This window comes from Pimephales promelas, chromosome 6 (assembly GCF_988280905.1).
Source record: "Pimephales promelas chromosome 6, fPimPro1.hap1.1, whole genome shotgun sequence".
NCBI lineage: Eukaryota > Metazoa > Chordata > Actinopteri > Cypriniformes > Leuciscidae > Pimephales > Pimephales promelas.
Window position 1 is genome coordinate 33,944,726 of NC_142774.1, and position 20,170 is coordinate 33,964,895.

General features: G+C 37.3%; 1 long non-coding RNA gene across 1 annotated transcript in view; it reads left to right on the forward strand.

Moving 5' to 3' along the window:
• LOC120481160 (uncharacterized) overlaps positions 1 to 20,170 on the forward strand; it is a 275,415-nt gene that overhangs the window by 164,994 nt on the left and 90,251 nt on the right. The window lies entirely within an intron of this gene.

A 20,170-nucleotide genomic window follows, 5' to 3' on the forward strand; every position in this document is an offset into this window, starting at 1 on the left:
TTATAGTAAAATACATGTTTTACACGTTGTATGCGCGGGGAATATTGTTGAAAGTATGCTTTAAGTAAAAAGCATGAATCTTCTTAAGTGATGGACATTTTTATTAGTAGCCTACATTTAGTGTCGAATGCTAATAGGTTGTATTTTTGCATTATTTAAGCGTCACGTGTTACCCTGATGGCGTTATTGTGAGTAACTATGGGCTGTCTTTGTTTTCATTGGTTTCAGGCTGACTTTGAGTGATGTGGCCTTCCATTAAACCACCAAACTGATCATCAGTACATTTTACAGCAACAAACAAACAGCTCAAATTGGTGGGGTGTGCAGCATACTTTCAACAATATTGTGGGTGTGCAACACAATTTCATGACACCCACTTGTAAAATGCCACCGCTGTTTTCAGCAAATACCCAAAGGCGTAAAAACCCAAAGAGTTTTTTTTTTTTTTTTTTTTTTTACAAAAATGTAACATTTTACAGTGTGGCTTCTTGTGGCAGACCGTTTTTTGCAACTAATGAGATTGCCATCCGATTGTTTACCTGCAAGCCTCATATCAGTAACAAGATTTATCTCTCCGACTTTCCTTCCGTTTTATCTCATTCTCTAGACTGCTGTAGCCTATGCCTGCAACAGGATACACTGATTGTTTGATATCAAAGTCAAGAAACAAACTCTCATTTTAGAATGCTCTCCTCTCTTTTCCTCAGGTATTAACACAGTAATGTGTGGGTGCTGCGTTAAGCTCTTGTCACACGGCTACAACGTTCTCTTCGTGTCGCAATGATTTGAAAGCTCTCGCGCTGTTCGTCTCTTCCGCGTGCACTATCCGCTCTCTAGCGGAAGCACAGTGAACTACTTCTCCGTCATGGAGCCTATAAATGTGAGGGGGGATATTTCGGACAAGACATGTAGCGTTTTATGATGTATTTGAATCGTCACATCAAGGGCGAATTTAATAAATAATGTATGTTATAGTGTTGTATTGATTTGAGCCACGGTTTTGTTGACAACTGACTGTGTTTGAATTGCTCTCAGTGGTGATTTTAACAAGAAGCTCTCAACAGCAGACATTGAAACATTTAGAAACAGCATCTATATTTCTGAAACGAGTAACATGAGACGAGAGTTTGCTTTTTGCCCAACGAATCTCCCCACATTAGAAAACTCCTCACAGGCGTCAGGTTCCAAGACATCAGATGAATTTCAGCAAACAACAGCGCCTCCAAGCGGTCTGTTAAATCTTCTGATCATCCGTCACGCTGCTGAAGATGATTATCTGGGCTATAAGGAGATGTGTATAATTAAGAAGCTTTAATGCGAAAGTAATTTTGAAGAGCTATAAAATAAGCACACTGTAAACTCTGCCAGTGTAGAGATGAAAGTGCAGCTTTAAGAGAGGCACGGATGATAATGAGATAAGTAACTCAACTGGGTTTTAGATTTGTACAAAACAGGCTATATAGTAGTCAGATTGCTATTAAGACAAAATAAACAAAATGTTGACTGTGCCTACTTATATAGCCTATATTGCACTACCACATAAATGGATATTAAATGTTGATCTGAGTTATTTAAATTAACATTTAGAGACCACAGTGAGAAAACACATTAAACAAAACATAGCTTTCCCGCATGAGCTGTCACTACATCGCTGCCCTGGACAACAGTTATCTTTTGCAAATATTTGCCTGACTGACAAATCGGAAACAAGTATTCAGAGGGAACAATACATTTAAAGGGACAGTACATCCAATAAAGAAAACTCTAGTCAAATGTCAGTCCTGGATGTCTGACTTTCCATGTAAACTTGTTTTTGTCCACATAGTCAAAGTCGGTGGTGTCAAGATAAATTGGAAATATATTTTGCTCCATCTAGAAAAAAACAAACAAACAAAAAAACAGGTTTAGATGTGACTAATACATGTGAAGTAGTGGTGACCAAATCTTCATTTGTCGGTCAATGTTTTTAAATGGGACCAATTATGCCCATTTTTACAAGATGTAAAAGCCTCAGGTATCCCCCAAAATTTGAGTGGAAGGAAAAACATGCTGCTTTGCTGCATGCACCTTTATATGCAAATGAGCTCCCCACCCTGCTTTCCAGAAGAGGGCGGAGCTTTTACAACTCATCCCTCAGATAATCTGCCAAAAACTAAAAAAAAAAAACATCTGTTTGGTTTTCATTAGCATCTCTATCGCGTTCACACTCACTACAATGCTCTTCATCATCATGTAAGTTTATTATCTGCATGCTTTTTAAAACCATATCATTCTTAACATCTTTTCTGAGTGCACACATCCGAAGCACGCGCACAGAAAGATGGATGTCAAATGGCACGTCCCATGAGTATTAAACTAAGTTCTCTTTCGTTGTGATTAAACTGTATGTCAAAAACATACAAAGTTCACATGAACACAGTCGGTTATGTCTGTGAACGTAAACAACAAGTAAATAAATCGAATGTGTATATTAGATCTCTGTATTAAGTGAAAGTATACAGTACCTACTGCCATGTATGAATCAAACAGCAAAAGAAAAACAGAAAAACACTCACTGCTTTTGACTGAATAACTTAGTACAGTAGCTTTAATAAGAATACGTCTTACTTGAATGATGCTGTTAAATGCTCTGGCCAGGAGATAAACACACTAATAGGGCAGAGTCAGTAGTTGTGGGCGGGGCCTAAGAATATGTGATGTCACTAAAGCTTATGATTTATGGAAATTAAAAAAAAAAAAAAAAAAAAAGGATTAGCCGGTGGATTTTTACTATTATCCAAAATTTATGTTTAAACACCATTTAAAAGTGAAATTTGCATTATAGGTCCCCTTTAAGATCTTAAAATGATCTTAAAATTTGGTTTCCAACATGTTTGTGTCTCTCTCACTCTGTCTTTCTCTCAGATGGAGTGATTTGTGTTGCATTCATCAATCAGCACGTCACAGCTGGGGGGTGATGGGTGTCGTACTACTCTTTCTCTTCCTCCTTGACCTTACAAACTAAACCCATCTATTACCTAAAATCAGTGCACACGCATGTTTGTATTGGAGAGGAGGACAGAGGTAATGATATTGTGCCATTTTGAGAAATGAAATGACGGTTGCCAGGATATGACATGATGAGCATCTGCCGATTCTGCCGGCAGCCAACCAATAATTGTCCGTCTCGCTTTTTCTTTCTCAACATTATTCTGCGAACGACGTCTGGAATGAGATGGGCCTTGGCGTGTTTGATTTTGTGCAGTGACTATCAAACTCTTTAAAAGATTTAAAAGTCACTCATCCCTCCCAAATCCCACCTCACACAACTCAACGTGGAGTAACGGTGTTGTTCAAATATGATGTGAGAACAATGAGATTGAAGTCAAAGTTTACTGACACTAAGCCGGACCAATTCTCTGTTAAATGGGCTGTTACACACACAACAGACAGCGAGTGTTTGACTGGGTAAGACTTCATTACAGATTTCATTCTCGCTCAAGGTGTGGGATCTGTATAGCTGTCATTGATTGCATGAATGTGCGGGTTAATTGGCTTTTGGAGTGGGTTCTCTGTGATTTCGCCCGGCATAAGTGAGCTGTTAATGAATAGCGATGCGTGCTGGCGTAGGCATGTGAGTTAAGGTGAGATGCTCAATATGACTGTTGCTCCATTGTGATTCATACACAGTGACCCTGAACACCCAACAATTAGCTCAATTAGTTTGGATCAATAATGAATGTAACCAATTATTAACATTTAGCTCAAGGTCATCTGCCAGCTCACGAACATGCCATGTTACATTTAGATAAAGATGGTACGTTTTTATGCCAGGTGATGTGACACTTTCCCCTTGAAGTGGTCTTAGTTATTTGAAAGGCTGTAAATTTGTTTCTTGCTGTAACCGGGTCATTCCTGCAGTTTGGTGGATTTGGGATTGAGCATGTTTATGAAAAAAAAAAAAAAAAATCTAATATTTTATCATCAATATCTGTCTACACTGGTTAATCTCAGACTAATAATAACCTAAATTTGTTACATGACATTTTTACAATGCAATACAGGGTGGACATTTTAAGCTAATGAAACCCATAGGGAAGAACAACATGATTGACATTTAGGATGATCTATATGATAAATTAAAAAAAAGTAAACATTTATTTCAGCCTGGTCTCATCCCAAGGCATCATATAGGTGACGCTTTTGAAATTGTGTCAACATCCGACGCATATGGCACCCTTTAGCATCAACATGAAATGCAGATATATATGGGCCAGAAGGCGCCTCCTAGTGGTCTAACCCTAACACTACCCCAGACTTAAACCTACCCATAACCGAAGCGGGTTATATTGATGCGAAAGGGTGCCATGTGCAATTTCAAATGTGTCACTATATGACGCCATGGGATGAGAATGTGTTGTCTATTTTCCTGTCCAGTATAAATTGCCTCCACAGAGTGGACATTATATGGTTTACACTATTCGATAATTATTCTAAAAATTAGGTTGTTGTCCCTCAGGGATTTAGAGCATATGCTTAAGATTTTAAGGGGCAATTTTTTTCTCCTAAATTATTCATATACTAATCATTATGAATTTGTGTTACTGGGGTACATTAATGCACGGAAAACCATGTGGCATGAAATTTAACATTTTATGTAAAACATGTAGCATGGGGGCATAAAATCAACCAAACTGGAGGAATGGTATAGCATGGCTATGCAAATCATGAGAGGTCCAAATAGCTTCTACGGTGTGTGTGTGTGTATGTGTGTGTTGGTCTGTTTTTTTAAAGGGGTGGTTGATTGCGATTTCACTTTTCATTTTAAATAGTGTGTAATGTTGCTGTTGGTGCATGAATAGGATCTGCAAAGTTGCAGTACTGAAAGTTCAATGATAGCAGAGATATCGTCTTTTAAAAATCAAGAAGTTTAATGCCTACAAAAATGACTCGAATGGGACTACAACGGGTTTTAGACGTCACTAACCCATACATTTACATCAACCCTCCCTCTGGAATATGCAAAAAAAGGGCATGGCCATATTTCTGCGGCTCGTCGAGTGTGTTATGTTCACCCAGCTGTCAGGTCTTCTGTGTTCAGGCTTTCAATGGACGTTGTAGTTCGTCAACAATGTATACAATTTATGTTTGATTATGCAACACTATCTCACGACCCATTTGACGAATTCGACGCATGATTAAAAAGTGTCTAATTCGTACTAATTCGTACGACCTCACTCGTACTAATTCGTACGATTTGTCTAAACTCACGTGATGGTTAAGTTTAGGGGCGGGGTAAGGGGTACGAATTCATACGAATTGGCCAATTCGTAAAATATGTACGATTTAGCAAAATCTTATTAATTCGTACGAGTGAGGTCGTATGAATTGTTACGAATTAGCCACTTTTTAATCATTCGTCGAATTCGTACGACTTGGTCGTGAGATCGGGTTGGACTATGTTCCTGAAAATGACATCACTCTCTGTGCTGCGCATTTTAAGAAAAACAGCTTCCAGAATCTCCACGAATTCAATGCCGGATTCAACAAGAAACTGTTACTAAAACATGAAGCAGTTCCAACTTTAAAACCAGAGGCAGCAGTTGTTGGGCCACAACCTGTAAGTAGGCAAAGACTTAATCATTTTAAATGTATTTGGATGTATAATTTCAGACGTAATGTTTTAGTTTTATCAAATGCCGGCGTTGGCTTTATAGCCACTAAGCTACTAGTTGCTATTTTGTATCTACGACAAACCAACGCATTCTCACCCCAAGGCGTCACCTTTGACCATGCTTCAATATTTCAATAACGCGATCCTACGGCATCATCTAACTGACGCTAAAGGAAAGCGTCAGTTAGAGGACGCGGTTAGGTTTAGGTATGGGGTGGGGGTAGGGTACACGCGATCCTAGGGCGTCATCTAACTGACGCTAAAGGGCGCCTAAAGCGTCAGATATTGAAGCATGTCCAAATGCTTCCCAAGGCGTCAGTTAGGTGACGCCTTGGGGGTGAGAATGGGCTGGACAAACGCGTACAAACATTATGGACCTGAATTTTGTACAAGTACTAATGTTGAAAAATGTATTGTTCATGTATATATACTTTATGTTTGACTTTCTTCATCGCTGCTTTCTGGGTCTGATTCTGACTTATACTGATACGGCAGTATCGACACCATTATTTACATTTGACAGGAACACATATGCAACTTCGCCCGTAAAGGTAATGGGCGTGAATTTTCCAGACAACGTGCACTACAGTTTAGCCAATCACAACACACCGGCCCAAACTAACCAATCTGAGCCCACTGCCTGTTTCTGAGGGAGCGGTTTCATAGACTCAGGATGTAAACCGGTTGTTCAAATGCAGCCTGGTCTCATTGTTAATACGTAGCTATTTTACGTTTTTGCAAAGATAGAAAACGTACTTTTTAGTACGTTTGGATAGATGCTGAAACGTATAATATAGACGTATCTGCAACATTTAAACGTAACATTATTACGTTTTTACAGCTACAAAACGTAAACTATTTACGTATATTCTATATCATAAAGATATCTGGATAATTTCCCTTTTTACTATTTTATAGATAAATGTAAGATCCCGTAACCCTAATCCCAAACCTAAACATACCCATTTTATACTTAATATAAAAAAGGATAAAACGTAACAGACAGGTGTTGGGAAAGGGCAGTTTTATTAACAATATAGCATTAAAATATATTTTGAGCCACCTACTCCTACCCCTAAACCTACCATAACAATTCCTTAAAACTACGTAAAAAACTACAATTATGAAGAAAAACATAACTAACAGACAAGTATAATCACAATAATTTATTTATTGCGAAAATGTCAAAACCGATACCAAAAGCCGTTCACATGATGAAGCGTTGTAGTCGCAGTCTTCTCTCTGGCAGTTGCAGTATTGTAATAGTTTTGTATGAAGTACAGAGCAGAAATTAAATTACTAATGAAAATGTTAATCCCGCTTCGGTTGGTTCGCGCTTCTCCATTTCAAAATTCAAAACTAAACTAACCAACCGTCTACAGTCCTTCATGTCGCAAACTGTGACGAAGCAGGGAAGAGCCAATGAACGTTTGATATCGCTGCCGTAAAATATGACGTATGGGCGCAATATTTGAATTTGAATTCATCACCAGCGCGGGGTTTGACTTGTAACGTTACGGTCGCTGCTGAGAATGGAGATCACGACGACTGGATAAGAGGCTGAAATCGCTGAATTAGGAGTTGTTTCTTGCAAACAACTATGGATTCTAAAGATTTGGATTACATCAAACTATTAAAATTGATGTCTTTTGTGAATTTTTGTTGTGTTTTATAGGAAAAAACGCTTTATGTGTCTCAAGGTAAATAAACTATTACAAAATGGTTGAACGAGTAACGTTAAAGAATGTATTTTTTAAGGTTTTATAGTGTATTGTTTAACACCATGCAGGCGAAACGAGCAAAATGTTAATATTTATGAGTATTATATCAATAATGCGACTGAAAACTTCATTAATAAGACAGTGGGATGCAATAGAGTCAAAACATAATGCTACGATATTAATATGCATAAATTGTGATACGTACAATGTGTACGTCGGTGGATTTGTTCATACGTAAATAAATTACGTTTTTGTGCTGTCAATACGTAAATATTTTACGTTTTAGTACTGTAAATACGTCAGTATTATACGTTTCTGCGCATATAAAACGTAATTATATATACGTATGATAGAACGACACTTTACGTACACATACATACGTATTCTCATGAGATCACGTTGTCAAATGACAGAGGAGAAGGTGAAATATTTGAAAAATACGACTTTTTAAAAAAGAAAAACCATGAATGCAAAAAAAAAAGAAAACGTAAACCACCCCTTTAACGCCCAGTGACTCCTGTTTTAAGTCTCTTAGAGACTTCGATGCTGACATGACAATAAAAATATCCTATAGAGAGTGAGGCAGGCAGCTTCAGGGGGGAACGCTACGCTGTGATTACCACTGCAGCTGTAACAAACAAGAAGGAACAATCCATCAAGCGTCAACGCCTCTCCAGATTTTAATTAATTACACTAACTTAGGACAAGGTCAGGAGTGTGCCGCGGGAGCAGCAGCAGGAGGGTGGATCGATTCGAGCATGCGCGACCCCCAAGTCGCAGAGTTTTTCAGCTGAAGTCATTAAGAAGTTTGATTCCTTTTGTGTTTAGCTTTTGTACCAGGAGCCTCACCGTTTAATTATCCCACGTAGCAGGCATGGAGGTGGATTTAATGCATGTGCATACAAACATATTAATAGAGTTCATCTCCATTATGATGAAACAATGCACTTTTTGTGTCCAGATCCTTTGCGCTGCAGGGAAGACAGAGCGAAGGAGTGACAGGAAGAGCTTGAGAAACACATTATTCATGCTATTGGAACTCTAAGCAATCGACTTAATGGAAATACGATTCTTATCTTTGGCCCACGGAGACTCGGTCTTTAATTTACTCATAGATCATCGTGCTATGCGGCCTATTCCTACTCCTATTACTAAGTACAGTCATAATGTAAAAGACTCACTCATACACCACTGAATTAAACGGACTAAAGATTCTGTTACGTGGACGTTTTTTGATTTCACTGAGAACATAAGAGCAGAGATTGAAGTTGATTGAATAGGCTACAAACAGCTCAGTGTGACATAGGCTATTAACCATATATTGAAGTATAAGTGAAGGAAATACTAAATTGGACTCTTAAATTTGAATACAGTTCATAGTTCACATTCAATTTCTGTCATTATTGACACGTTAGATTTGTTCCAGACCTGACTTTCATTCTTCTGTGGAACACAAAATAATATTTAAAAAATGTTGGTACCCAAACAGTTTTGGTTGCCATTGATTTTCATTGTATGAAAAAAACATTTTCATTTTTGGGTACTATCCCTTTAAAGTCTTTTGGTATGAATATAGCCAGCCTGTTCTCATCCCAAGGCGTCATATACTAACGTTTTTTTGCCAATGCGTATATATCCACAACTCACATGGCACCCTTTAGCGTCAATATGAGACGCAGATATATATGGGCCAGAAGGCGCCAGCTAGTGGTCTAACACTAACCCTACCCCAGACCTAAACCTACCCATAACCAAAGCGTGTTAGATGTATATGCATTGGCAAAAGCCTCAGTATATGACACCTTGGGATGAGAATGCGTTGATATAGCCCTCCTGTTATATGGTAGTCTGCTCCAAAAGGACAAAATTTGCATTTAGAAAGACATAAACATTCAAATCTTACAGTTTCTCACTTCCGCTAATATGGATCGATGATTTTGATGGCATCACTCTTCATTTCTCATCATTTTCCGTCCAATCAAATGCTATTTAGTATCTGAAGCGTCCCGCCCCCTCCATTAAACAAAATCTGTCATTTGTCACATTTACTATTTTCTACATGGTTAATGGCACAAAGTGCACTATATAGGGGATAGGGAACAATTCAGACAATATGCTTTCTATTGGGGCGAATAAAGTCTGGATTTACATTAGTGTCACACAAACCGCAGTGCGTACACAGTGTTATATTTTAAAGCAATATGGAGGAGATTAGGTGAGAAACGGTTAGAGATTAGGAGGAAACTGTGGCTTTACTGAGCTCAACTGATCTGGCCAAGCTGTGATATAAACAAAATGCATTTGGCTAATTTAAAAAACAAAAAAGGAGAGGAGCTGTTTGATATTTCCCACCCTGTTTCAGTGGAAATTACACAAACATTAAATAATGTTGAGTGTTTTACGGCACTTCAGTGGGCTTTTAAAGAAAGTAAGTTGACTAGTTGTTGATGGCACAGTAGATAAGACACATGCCTTTGGTGTGAGAGATCCGGGTTTGAATCTACTGTGAGACAACAATGTGTCCCTGAGCAAGACACTTAACCCCTAGTTGCTCCAGAGGCGTGCGACCTCTGACATATATAGCAATTGTAAGTCGCTTTGGATAAAAGCATGAATAAATGTAAATGTAATGTAAATGTAAGTTCAATCAGTACCCATATTGGTAAAGCCAAAGATTGAAATATCGGAAACTGTCAATGTTACGTAAAAATAACACATTTCAAAACAGGGATAGAAACTGACAAAAAAAAATCATAAATTGTGCTTCTTAAGCTTAAATAGTTTTCATGTAAGTCTTGCTAATATCCATGCACATGCAAGAGTAAAAAAAAAAAAAACGGTGTTGCATCTTTGAGCATAAAAAATTGCTGTGAAAAACTGTGACTTTCTTACAGTAACATACTGTTTAAAACTGTAGAACATAGAATGCATTCTTGGCAATAATTTGCATGGTAAGCAACTGCTGTTAATTTGCAGCCCATTTTTTAATTCTAATCTGTACGTATGTATTATGTGGGGTGGTGCGCAATGGAGCTAAACGGGGGTTTCACAGGAGTTTGAGTATGAGAAAGTCTTTACATATCCGTGTTTTCGATAATAAGATGAGTGCATAAATCCAGACCAGTGACTGTGTCGAGCTGGCTGGGAAGAACTGAAACTGAAAAAGTGGCGCCCGAAACAAACTTGTTTGTATTCGTGGCACTTATGACACTTCGAATCTCTTAAGAGAGAACTTTGAAACTGACTGCAGTAAAGAGCACATTCTTTAAAAACTGGAGGTTTTGATCAGAGTACTGGTGCTTGAGAGTGCTTACAAGCGAGTGATTATAAACACATTAAACAGAGAGGGTAAAATCCTGTCGATTCACTGTAATACATGATTTATTCCCAAATTTCAGTGCCAATGCTTCCGGACTGTATTTCTTGGTGGCACTCAGCCTGATGGTTTTGGCCATATAGTGCTCGTTAGTGGAGAGAAAAAATTGGTCAGTTTTGTTCTTAAACATTTTGTTATTATTAAACTTTTAAAACAAAATTCCTTTTAACTGAAAAAAGTTACGCAACCGAGTTTGAGTTTGTATTCTTTTCTGCACATTTACTTTCTATGTCCACGCTGCTTTCACTCTTGCCTATATTTTTCTTCAGGTTTTGGGTGTTTATGCTTATAAATGTTTTATTACATTATTCTTATAATGTTTTTTAAGTGTGCATTGCAAGTTTAAGTAATCACAGAAATGTACTGTATGTGCTTTTTTTGTACTGTATGAGTACTGTAAATTGCTGTAAAGTAATTTCACAGTATTAATACCGTAGAATCACAGTGTAGGCGGATCTTTTGTGACGTCATTGTTTATGTTTGTTGCGTTGCATCATGGGAATCGTGTGGCGGGAAACACTGCTAAATACCTGTAATTTGATTGTTTCGACCTGTGTGGTCGATTGTACGGCTTGTTGGCTGCCTGATAAAGTTTTTCATTTCATTTTCAATAAATAAATAAATAAGTAAGAACACTGATCAATGTAGACTTACCCGGCTTTGCAGTCGCAGTGAGTAGTGATTATTTCGCCGTTCTGCGATCACCCACGGGAGATGCGAATCACGCTGTGACTTTGCTTGGCCAGGTCTAACTGATCTCATGAAATGCCGCATGTATAACACACCAATTCGTATTTCCAACACGCATAATCGCTTTTCAGCGTGTTTATGAATGTTGTTGACTTAAAGCTGCACTGTGTGATTTTTATCCCCATCTAGCAGTGAAAAGGTATATGACCATCCAGTGAACATTAGTTTCTGTTCCTCTCAATTCCGATTTCGTTTTAACTCCTACGGTGGCCAATGTAGTTCAAGATTAACATGGCTTCCAGTTCGACCTCGTCCATGAGTGTTAACTCAAACGTAAACGCGAAAGGCGAAACTGAATTAACGGGTATGTCCCTCTTTGGCTAATATACTTTCAAGATGGAGGGGCAACATGGCGACCGACATTAGAACCCCTTACCCGCATGTATATTCAATGGACTATTATACACTCACGAGAATACTTTATTGAACGAAGTAAATATACATTAATGAGCACACATATATTTGAAAGAACTAAGTGCTTTTAGCTAAGAATAAACTAAGAGTTACACAGTGTAGCTTTAATGTTACATTACTGTAGATATAAATATGTGACTTACCCCAACCCCGTCCCTAAACCTACCCATCCTACCCTATCTCACGACCAATTCGTACGAATTCGTACGAGTGATTAAAAAGTGGCTATTTCGTACGATCTCACTCGTACGAATTCATACGATTTGTCTAAACCCACGTGATGGTTAGGTTTAGGGGCGGGGTCAGGGGTAGGTCATTCGTACAAATTCATACGAATTGGCCAATTCGTAAAATATGTACGATTTAGCAAAATCGTACTAATTTGTACGAGTGAGGTCGTATGAATTGTTACGAATTAGCCACCTCGTAAAATTCGTACGAATTCCCGTGAGATCGGGTTGACCCGTCACTGTGGTTAATAACATTTATGAGTCTTCCCCTACCATCCTAGGAAAAAAATATCGCTCCCCAGATGTATATCTACATTTTGCTTCGTTTCGCTCGGACATTTAACGGCATATACATACACGCATAGCTCAAAATGCATATAGATGTATGTTTACGTAAAAGTCATGATGTCATGTTGCTTTTAGCACTATCACTGCTTCCTGTTTGGCAGAAAAGATCGGCCCAACTTTTCGAGAAACTAAATAATCATAGGTCTCCAGACTTCTGAAAGCCTTTAATCTTTCATGAGTGAAAGGTTCAGGGGTTTCTATTAAATAAGAATAAATGTCTCCCCTGCAGATTAGTGGCCAAGACACGGGCGAGTCGGACCAACGTTTTTTGACATTCCAAATCATATGGGCTTTAAATAACTTCGATTTTGTCACCAATACAAATTTTGAGCTTCTCTCTAAATGTACTCCAGTCTTTAGATATTAAAGTTCTTGTATATTGTGGATTGTGCCTGCTAACTCTCTTGAAAGTGCTTGTCACGTCTTTAAAGCCGGTCATTCTTGTTTTGTTGCAACACAACCACTCGTGCATGCGTACAAAGATGTCAACAAAGATCCTTATATTACTGGCTTTGCTGCCAGTATTTTATTGTAAATTTTTATTTTACAGTAGCTAAAGCGATTTCACAGTATTCTGACCATAGAATTACAGTAAATTGCTGGCATTTCTATTTTACTGTTATTTTACAGATTTTTTTTTTACAGTATCACTAGATGCTTTCATTCAAATGCAATAACATTCATACATTTTACATGTGGTGTAGGTGTCACTGTATGATTAAGCAGAAATAATAAGTACTGTTTGTTTGCCATTCATTATTAACTGCTGTTTGTGCAGTTAGGTGTACTTAGGGGTTCATCAAATTATTTTTTTTAGCAGATACCCAAGATGGAAATGTCTGCAGAGTCATAGAAAAGCAGACAATATTTACTGTATGTAGTCAGCGAAGATCTTCTTTGGTAGCACTGAATATCTCTTGCCAAATGTGGAAGAGAGAGAGAGAGAAAAGAGAGAAAGTCCTTTGATCCCACAGTATGAAGAGGTGGTGTGTAGGTGGACTGTGGTAAAAAAGAACATAGTGTTGGCACACACAGTAACACACACAACGTGAAAAAATCCAGGCACACCAAGCACACTTTATTCACTCTATCAATAACTCAATTTATGAATAAAAGAGTAAAAAGTGGCTGTATTACAGTTAACCCCAGGCTTCCTCAAAGGTTAGACTAGGTAACTCTCACAAAGAGAATATCGGAGATGTGCACACGACTGTAACTAATGCATGTGGGGATTGAGTGGATCAGTTTGACCAAGACAGAAGATAGATAGATATTCTATAACTAATCAATATTGTATTGAGGGGAAGTTCAGGTGCAAGACAGTGGCAACATTAAATGTGAAGTGCACCATTTAAACACACATAATAGTGCAAGTCATTATGCAAAGTGCAAGACAGACACAGATTATAGAATGCAAATATATGTTCAGCAAAATAAATTATAAATTAATTAGAGGCTCAACAGATTGCAGTGAATATAAATGTGGCATGACAACTAGGAACATGTATTAACTGTAGGAAATGTGCCTGCAATCATATTTCTGATGTTTTTAAAGTGTTTATGAGGTATTTTTTGAAGCACAGGGCTCTGAGGGTTCTCGAAATATGCTTTTTATGTGGCTTTTTTGAAAGTTTTATGAGTCACCCACATCGATAACCTATGATTTCTCAGCTCTGAGCTTTAGATTGAGGATACACCATCTCAAAAGTTCTTTATTTTTCCAAAGATATTTTGAAAAAGTCATATTTAAAGCTGCATTCCTAGGGCTATATTCATACCAAGAAGCTGCAAAATACTTTTAACATTTAAAAACAGACATTTTCAAATTCCAAAGCTTGTAGAAGGTTATTATTGGTAAGACTGACTTACTACAGGTGAAATTGTGCCAATACCTCCCTTCATACAGTACACAATTAGTTTTAGATTTATAAATAAAGGGTTTTTGGTGACTTAGCCTACAGGTGGGATGATGCATTATTCATCAGTGTGTATAATAAAGCTTGTCAAATTACTGCTAATATAGTATTAACTCGACTTTAGTGCTAAACATTTCATAATTGACAGCTGTTTTAAGACAGAAATTTAAAATTTCCCCAAAAAATGAATCAGGCAAACTAATAAAATTTTTACTAGTTTTACAATTTTTAAATGAAAATAGGGCAATGCAATTTACGTAACATTCATGTGTGTTCATTCAAGTTCACTCTCTCTGGGAATCTAAGCTGAAAGCTCTGCCATTGTATGTTCCTTTTTACATTTTTTTCTTCACTGGACGCATGCGAAATCACTAAATTAGTGATTATGTGTACATTGAACGAGTCTGTCGTTCTCATTGTCTCATATCTGTGTAAAATCACAAATCTAATTAGCTTGTGGCAAGGTAATGACGCTCATTTCTAATGACCTTGCTTGTCCTTAAAGGCCTAGCGGCCTTGTAATAAACAGTTTGCAAAAGAAAAATTCAAGGTGTTTATTAGAAATAAAGTAAGACAGAAACTTTTTTCTCAGCTGTAGCAGTGCTTCTCCCGTGAGACTAGCGCTAAATGAATCCCCTATTTTAGTGCCATTTACTGTTTTAGAAGAGGAAGTTACTCATCTGCATTTCTGAGAAAATCAAACCAAGAGTTCTCACAATCATTACAGACATTTGTATGCACTAGATTTGGTGTTTGTTCAAAGGTTACTTGCAATTTGTACGATAAACAATATTGGTTACTCCACTGCAATTTAAATGATAAATGATGTTTCTGAATAAAAAAAAATGTTTGTTTTTTCCATAAGATTCTGGTATTCTTAATTTTTTTATCAATTGTTTATGATTAAAAATAAGTTGATAATCTAATTCATAATCAAGTATTATTACTTAGTATTATTTATCTCTAGTATACTCGAGTAAGTATTCTTTATTGACATAGTTATAGCCAACTTTGTATAAACAGCTGGGTGATAATATAGTTACATTTTGCAAAGAAATAAAAAATCAGGCAGTCGAGATTTGCTACATAGAACTGTACAGTTAAGATACAGTTCAATATAATACATCGAAATTTAGAGTATTATCTGTGTGACAGTTAATATTTTGCAAGAATAGGCTAAATAAACAATCACGCAGCTGAGATTTACTATTGCTTTATTGCTTTATACTCTATATGCTGGCCTAAACTTGTGATAAAACTAAAATTTATTTGGGACTTTTCTTCGAGCATGACTGATGTACAATACTTCTGTCAGAGCTTTTGTCAACATCACCGTCTCGCAGTCCCATAATCTGAAATTTGAGTGCATTTCATCCTAGTGCACAGCTACTCCATGTAAAGTCTCTTGCCAAGGGATCAGAATACAGTGAGCTTCCAGAACAAACTGTAAAAGAATTTCATACCTCAGGTCAGAAGCAGTCCCCGACACCTACCAAAGAAAAAAGTGAGAGTGAGAAGTGAACTATATAGGGTAATTATGCTTTCAGGAATAGATTAAAACCCCACATGTCACTGTAAATGCTCTCTCAACACATGTAATTTCATAAAGTGATATGGCAGCATTACAGAACCCTAAATGTTCAGCTTCTGAAAAATGTCCAACTGAAGGCATTCTACATAAGATGGAGGTTTAGGAGAGCGATATATGTTAAGTGGATTAGAGGATGCCATGGATAGCTTGTGATGGATGATAAGAGGTGTCATCATGTAAATATGGTTTAATAGTTTTTCAGCTTGAGTGTATAAACTAGCTCAGCTATCTCTCTCTTATTGCTATCGCTTCCTCTTCTCTACTTACCTTGAAATGACAGGGTAAAAAAAACAAGAACATGGCACAGTAGAAGAGGTCATCTGCTTTTCACCAAAAATACAATCCTTTATTTCTGTCTAGAAATGCTCGCTGCTACCTCTCTCTCTCTCTCTCTCTCTCTCTCTCTCTCTCTCTCTCTCTCTCTCTCTCTCTCTCTCTCTCTCTCTCTCTCTCTCTCTCTCTCTCTCACTCACTCTCGTGTTGGTATGGATGAGTGGCCAGCCCATTTAAACCGCGTGAAGGACGCCACACGCTTGAAAGGTGGCCTTGTTCTGCATGTTCATGTAGCTTTTCTTTCTCTCAACCTGCTTTTATTTCATTCACACTCTCATTCCAGCCCCTTTTTTGACTCTAAAATAAGCAGTGAATTTGCATCAAAGAACACTCACACTCTTTTCAGTTCTTTTCCCCCTTTTCTTTTCGTCTTTTAGAAGGTAGACAACATTATCGATGGAGGATTATTAATTTTTGTGGAGCTAACATTACTCTGAAATCCTGTTGCATTATGGACTCTATTATAATTTTAATACGAAATTCACTTCTCATTTATCCTGCATTAATATGTTTTTGTGAATTCAGTCAATCAAGTTGGTAAATGTATTAGTTAAAAGCTGAATAGGTGAGGCTATGTTGTTGACTCGCTGAAGGACACCAGTAGGGCATTTAATACACATTATTATATGTGAGTGGGTGAACTGTTCATATTATACACACTCTCGCACTAACCAGCATTGCCTCCCTCTGTTACATTTCTTGCGTTGCTGATAAAAGTATATTTAGTAGTGTTAAATATTTGGTTTTCCCTCAGGCTTTGCGCTTGCGGTATGATAAACCTAACCTGCTATTTTTCTACTGCTCTATTCTCTTCTTGCACCACCTCCTGGAGCTTTAGAAGGAGATTTTCATCAATGGGATTCAAAATAGGGTCTGAAATAAGCATTTTAGTCAATAATACCCTGGTGGAAAAAAAAAGCTTTGCATACTTGCAGCTTGACTAATTATCCATATACCATATACATAAGTGTGTTAATGATAAGTTAACTTTAAGTTTGTTATTTTGAAACAACTAAGCATATTTCAGTTGTATAAAGCACAGCTTTAAAGGAGTAGTTCACTTTTAAAAAAAACGTAATTTGCCTGATAATTTACTCACCCCCATGTCATCCAAGATGTCCATGTCATTCTTTCTTCAGTCGAAAAGAAATGAAGGTTTTTGATGAAAATATTCCAGGATTTTTCTCCATATAATGGACTTCAATGGGAACCAAACGGTTCAAGGTCCAGACAGTTTCAGTGCAAACTGTTCAAAGGACTTTAAACGATTCCAGACGATGAATAAGGGTCTTATCAAGCGAAACGATCACTCATTTAAAAAAAAAATATATCAAAGTTTAAGTTTTATAAGCTCAAATGGTCGCCTTGCTCTGTTCTGAAAATGGTGTGTGTGAAATTAGATGGCTGTATAACATTCTCGCATGTTTTAATTTGCACAGTAAATTCCAACTTGCTGACCAGGAAGTTGACATCAGGTCTTCTCCTCTAAACCCACCCACTAAATCACCTTTTTATTGGGCTAATTAACCTCCAGCGGTCACCTCAATTACACTTGTGTTTCCGTGGTGACATAACCTTTCTCGCGGTTCATTTGCACCTGAACATTAACAAGCGGCTACAAATACCAAGATGACACACACACACACACACACACAATTATTGTTGTGTGTGTTCGTGTAGTTTTGGAGTGCCCCATTGCTTTCTGGATTTTGATTTGTCACCATAGGATAACCTTCCATTCTTGGGTTCATCACATCAAATCACATCTTAAGCAAAATCAACATTTGAATCACTTTAAAGGATTTTTTTTCTATATATTTCTATATATATTTGTATCATTAGATATGGTAATTTGAAACTGAATACTTATGTTTAAAAGTGTAATTCTTGAATAAAAAACAGAGAGTGGCAGAAAACCAAACAACACATCCAAATGTAACATAGGGATGTAACTATGAATTATTTTATTAATATTAATATATAAAAATTTTGTTGTTGATTATTTTCATTATTAATTAATCAATTTTATCATTTAATTGTTGCAGCCCTTGTTTGTGTGTGTGTGAGGTTTGGTAAATATTACATTATGGGGACAGAATGTCCCCACAAAGGTGCCAGTATCCAAAATCCTTGTACTTGGGGGGTCATTGTTGGTCCCCGCATGAGGAAAACGGCTCATAAATCATTAAGTAATGCTTTTTGAAAATGTAAAAATGCAGAAAGTTTGCTGTGTAGGGGTCGGGTTGGGTTAAGAGAATATAACATACAATTTGTACAGTATTAAAATCAAGTGTCTATGGAAAGTCCTCATAAATCATGAAAACACAATGTCGGTTTGGCTGTCATTTTAACACAGTCTCATCCCAAAAAGTCATATAACTGACGTTTTGGGACGTATTTTGACCATACGTCAATATCCGCCTTTTTAGGGCCCCCTTAAACGTCGGTAGATGGCGATCCCGGGCCGTCATACAACTGACGCTTTACCTTTAACGTCAGTTAGGTGACGGGGTAGGTTTAGGGTTAGGTTTAGGTATGGGGTAGAGTTAGGGTCCCATAACCTCATCTACCGACGTTTAAGGGGGCCCTAAAAAGGCGAATATTGACGTATGGTCAAAAGACGTCCCAAAACGTCAGTTATATGACGTCTTGGGATGAGACCGGGCTGGTCATTTACAGATCAACAAAATCAATTGAGATGCGTTGTTATGACCTACTTCTTTTTTGCCATTTTTTTTAAAGAAATGAACTTTAGCAAACTGAGTGGTGAGGGAGAGTGATATGCTATGTCCTCTGTACTTCCTTTACTTTGTGAAAGAAATCAAATGAGATCTATTTAACATTCTTCCAAAGTTTTGCCATTATAAGTGTGAGATTTTAGCTCAACATTTTTCATTAACTTCTTTCAAGAGTAAATAATATGAACTATTCAAATCACATTGTTGATTGATTGATTGATTGATTGATTGATTGATTGATTGATTGATTGGTTGGTTGATTGATTGATTGGTTGATTGATTGATTGATTCATTCATTCATTGAAGGGACATAAGTGGCAGTCCTAGAATATTTGGTGTCTAGAAAGATATAAAATAAAAATAAATTTGGATATAAACTTGATCTGTGTAAGATGGAGAAAGATCCTTTGGGAGCACATGCTTCTTGCCACAGTTTGAATAAGCACCATAAACATATACACTAAAACATATGAAGTCATTCTATTTGAGACAACATTTTAACTTAAATAAAACATAATTAGGGATTCCACTGGTCAACCCAGAGAGAGAGAGAGAGAGAGAGAGAGAGAGAGAGAGAGAGAGAGAGAGAGAGATCTAGAGCTAGACAGCAACAGATACCCTCTTCACTCTTAGAGATCTTTTGATCTATACTGTATAATCAGCCATATGAAGCACAGGAATGAGCGGAGTGTGTGTGTGTGTGTCACAGTGTATATGTATTATCCTACTGGATATTTAAAGCTTGTCTCTAAGGGTCTAGCTGGTAAATTTGCTGATGTCTGAGGCAGAGATGGAGCGCTGTCAAATCATCTCTCTCTCTCTCTCGCTCTCTCTCACACACACACACACATCCAAAGAAATGTTTGCCTGTCAGGCATTCGATGTGCAGAATTGAACACATTTTTGAGATGTTAAATCCCTTCCCCCTTAGAGTATTTGTATCAGTGTGAGTACAAAATGCTCTTGTAATTGTCTTAATGTTGATACATTTTAGAAGCTGCTTTTGAACACTCAGAAAGTGCATGCAGTTAGCAGTAAGCAATGTATTAGGGTTAATTTTAAGACCTGAGCCACGAGCAGAAGGCTGACTCTGTCACTCG